The following is a 5,000-nucleotide window of genomic DNA, read 5'->3' on the forward strand; positions in this document are numbered from 1 at the left end:
GAATGCTACCCTGTGGAACACCGGATATCACATTCCTATACTCACTATGGTGCCCATCAACAGCAACTCTTTGAGATCTATTACTTAAAAAATCAATAACAATGCTAAGAAACGACCCACCCACTCCCAACTGTTTGGGTTTGAAAACGAGGGCCTTATGATTAACATGGTCAAAGGCAGCACTAAAATCAAGGACAATCATACGAACTTCCTGACCACAATCAAGGGATTTCTTAACAGCATTGGAGACTGTAAGAAGGGCATCACATGCTGCAAGGCCTTTACGAAAACCAAATTGGAAACTAGGGAATAGATGATTACCTTCAGCAAACCTATTAAGACGTTTTGCCAGAAGACGTTCAAATCTTTAGATAATAGGGGAGTTATGGAAACTGGGCGGTAATCATTGGGACATGAGCTACCACAAACACATTTACATAGAGGAGTAACATTACCAATTCTCCAACAGGTGCTAAAAGCTCCTCTTCTTGCTAAATTGCGCAAAATAACAGATAACTTTGGAGCTAAGAAATCTGCTGTCTTTATAAGAAACAAAGGCAAAATACCATTTGGGTCTACACTTCCATAAGCATCTAGGTCCATCAACAGAGCTTTAAATTTACGAGATCAGAAAGCTAAACTAGTTAGTTTAGCCTCAGGAAAACCGGAATGAGGAAGTTCATTAATCCGTTTGCTGTCAAAAACATCTGCCAAAAGGTTGCCTTTTCCTTTGGACAGTGAGTGACTGAGCCATCTAGTTTAAGTAAAGGAGGAACTGTTGCATCTACACCAAAGAGTGCAGATTTAAGAGTAGACCACCATTTATGTTTCTGAGTTGTACCAGAAAGGGTTTCTTTTATGATTAAATTGTATTTCTTTTCAGTTGAAGCATAAACTCTCTGAGCAAAATCTTGAAGTTGAGTATAGTTATTCCAGGTCAAATCTGATCTGTTACCCAACCAAAGATGATAGGCCACCTGCTTCTCCACATAAGCACGTCTACAATCATCATTGAACCATGGTTTGTCCTTCATTCGGTACCTTAGCACACGAGAAGAGATACGCCTATCAATTATGTTGACTAGATTTACATTCAAAGGGACAAGAGGATCTACACTACTATATAATTGTGACCAATTCAAGCACAAAATATCATGCAAAATCCCATTCCAGTCTGCTTGGGATTTCATATAAATTTTACAAGAGTATGATAAATCAGGAACAGGCTGCTCAGTCTTCACTGCTAATGAAATCAAGGCATGATCAGATGTCCCGACTGGAGAACCAACCTTACTAGTTATAACACCAGGGGAGTCACTGTATACGAGGTCCAAGCAATTACCAGACACGTGAGTAGCTTCATTAATGATTTGCTCACAGCCTGATTCAGAGACAGAGTCTAAAGGTCTTAAGCCATGGCGATCGGTAGGAGAGAGAGAGAGAGAGAGAGAGAGAGAGAGAGAGAGAGAGAGAGAGAGAGAGAGAGAGAGAGACCTCAGGTACAACACTTCTTAACAGTAGTAAACTAGTGAAGAAAATTATTGAACTGTTTACATGGCACGAGAGAGAGAGAGAGAGAGAGAGAGAGAGAGAGAGAGAGAGAGAGAGAGAGAGAGAGAGAGAGAGAGAATAAATATATAAATAATTTAATATCATTTTACATGCTGTATAAGTACTTAAACATTCCTAACAGAAAACACAAATGGTTTCCTGAATAAACAATATATCGTAATTCCTATCTACGCTGAATTATTCATGGAAATTTGGAAATATACTTTTTTCATTCGGTTAAATGAATTCAATTCGTAATTTGAAAAGACTTTATGTTCAGTGTTGCTCTAATGTATGTGACTTTTTAGAAATGACTAATACAATATTTTGTTTTAATTTGTAGTAATTTAAGTTCTCTATATTTATATGATTTTCTGGACATTATTTTGAATATTTCATCAAATGATAACGTTATGATTTATTATATACTTTAACAAATTGCAACAAGACAATGCCGCCTCTCTTTAGAGAGAGTGGCATTTCACTTTTCATAATCTCATTTTGTTTACCAAAAGTTCTCAATATCTTGCTTATCCTTTTATTTTCGGTTTCATGTCCCGAGGAAACACTTACTGTCTGTCCTAAGTACATATAATCATTAGATGTCAATAGAAGTTCGTCTATAACCCTTATTTGTTATCTCTATCTTCATTCAACATTGTCTTAATTTTACTCTTATTAATTTTCTGTACTACATATTTATTTTCTCTATATAAATCTTCTTTTGCTTTATATATATATATATATATATATATATATATATATATATATATATATATATATATATATATATATGTGTGTGTGTGTGTGTGTGTGTGTGTGTATGTATGTATGTATATATATATATATATATATATATATATATATATATATATATATATATATATATATATTTATATATATATATATATATATATATATATATATTTTATACAAACAAATTAATATATACGTATGTGTATACGCACACAAACACACACACACACACACACACACATATATATATATATATATATATATATATATATATATATATATATATATATATATATATATATATATATATATATATATATATATATATACTGGTCTATGCATAACTGTTCATATAGTAATTTATGTATATATTTATAGTAACTTCAAAGCAAATTACAGAAAGCTTGAACATATTTCAAGACCATTGGTTAATATAACATTAGAGGGTTCTCCGGAAACCAGTGAAATAGCCGCCTTCATTTAAATTTCAAGAGAACCAAACATAAATCAGTTCAGTTGTCAGTGTTATGTAAAGCAGTTGCCTTTTACCCCTTTTATCACATGTGTGCACTGCCCTATATTATAATTGTTATTCCTATTTTGATATACAACAACGGCAACAAATGTAGCCGTTTCTAGTTCACTGCAGGACAATCTCAGAAAAGTCAATTCATGTGTGGGGTATGGCCAGTTATCTTCACCACGCTAGCCATTGCAGATTTGTGATTGTAGGCGGCTTTAGTCATCTCGGTCACTGCAAACCAACCTAGTATGGGTGGCCCGGATTAGTACAGATTTGCTGATCATGGCGATACGTTTTTCACCACTTTAAGGTATCCCCACTTAAAAAGGGCATCAGATTATATTAATATATTTGTTTCCTTTATGTGCATATGGTAAATATCTAAAAATTTGGGACCAGACAAGAAGCGATGGGAAATGGATAAATCCTTCTTTGAATATCTTATGCATAAGGTAAAATTTTTCGCTCAAACAAAAGCATTATGTATATAAACAAATTCATACATTGACACAAATATACACTTTTACACAATAACACGTTTATACACGCTAACACACATACACAATGCGTATAAAAATTACAAGGAAATTATCATCCACTTCTAGTATCTTTTCGTGTATTTCCTTATTTACCGACTAGAAATCTTTATTCCTTATCTGTATGCATGAAGGTTATCGTGTAATATAATATTAATTCAGTAACCTTTATCTTTATGAAAGATTCTTATAGTAAACTTCCTGATGAAACGAGCCACCGGTAGTAAGGATAATTTTACTCTAATGTAATATTGATCTTATCATGCTGGTCAATACAGATATCATGAATTTTTCAGTTTTATTCCTGCAAAAATTCCCCATAAAGTGATATATTTTGTTTTCATTCTTGGAGACGTTCACTTGAAGCAACGGAATATTTAATATAGATTACATTGCTTTTCTGACTTGCGAACACTGATATAATGATTAAGATATAGTAATGCTTTACAAAATGTAAACTCCACTCAAATTGATATATTTTATGTTTTTATTCTTGGAAACGCTAACTTGAGGCAACAAAATATTCAAAATGGCTTGCATAGTTTTTCTGACTTGGGAACACTTATGTAATGATTAAGATATAGTTTGATCATATTATAGTCTCTTAAGACACTACATTCCCTTTACACTCTGGGCTTCATGATAAAACAACGCTAATCCTTTTAACAGACATGACAAGAATGTCACTTTTAACATTTCCGAAGAGTAACGAGAAAACTTTTACCAAGAATACTTTTGTAAACGAAGTTTGTGGTAGTGTCATTATTCACTCTTGAGAAAGTGGCTGTATCTGAGATTACGGGATTCGTGAGAGATTCCAGGATCTGTTCTGGAGGACAGGTGATTACGGTCTAATGCAGCGGAACAGGTCCTGATTAATTATTCCGGGAGGAAATTGAAATCCTATTAAAGGGATATGATATAAAGCCACTGTAAGGAGCGAAACTTGTAAACGAGAAGCCTATGCGGTTTGCTTTTCTAAAATGTAGGAATGCAGCACCTTTCTTTTATTGTGGAAAAATGAAAATAGAGAAATTATAATTAGAGAAATACGATTTATCTGAAGTATTTTCAATAGAATATTTATAGGGGATTTCTATGATGAGGTCTATAATAAATGGTAATTTCGCTTATGGGAACTACAGTATATGATGTGCAATAAAAGGATGTTTTACTATGTAAAATAGTAAAATAAATTCCCACAGCTAAAATGTTCCTTGAAGAGCCTAAAGTATGCTTTAGGGAAAAACATTCTTGATTCTAAACTGCTTCTTAACCAGAAGAAGGTTGGCCAGGGCACCAGCCACCTGTTGAGATACTACCGCTAGAGAGTTATAGGGTCCTTCGACTGGACAGACATTACTACTGTATATTGGATCCTTCTGGTTGCGGTTCATTTTCCTTTTGCCTACATATACACTGGATAGTCTGGCCTATTCTTTACATATTTTCCTCTGTCTTCATACACATGACAATGCTGAGATTGCCAAACGATTTTTCTTCTCCCAATGGGTAACTACTGCACTGTAATTGTTTAATGGCCACTTTCGTTTTGGTTATTGTAGAAGAGAATCTTTAGCAATGGTAAGCAGCTCTTCTAGGAGAAGGACACTCCAAAATCAAACCATTGATCT

This window comes from Palaemon carinicauda, chromosome 12 (assembly GCF_036898095.1).
Source record: "Palaemon carinicauda isolate YSFRI2023 chromosome 12, ASM3689809v2, whole genome shotgun sequence".
NCBI classification, from domain to species: Eukaryota; Metazoa; Arthropoda; class Malacostraca; order Decapoda; family Palaemonidae; genus Palaemon; species Palaemon carinicauda.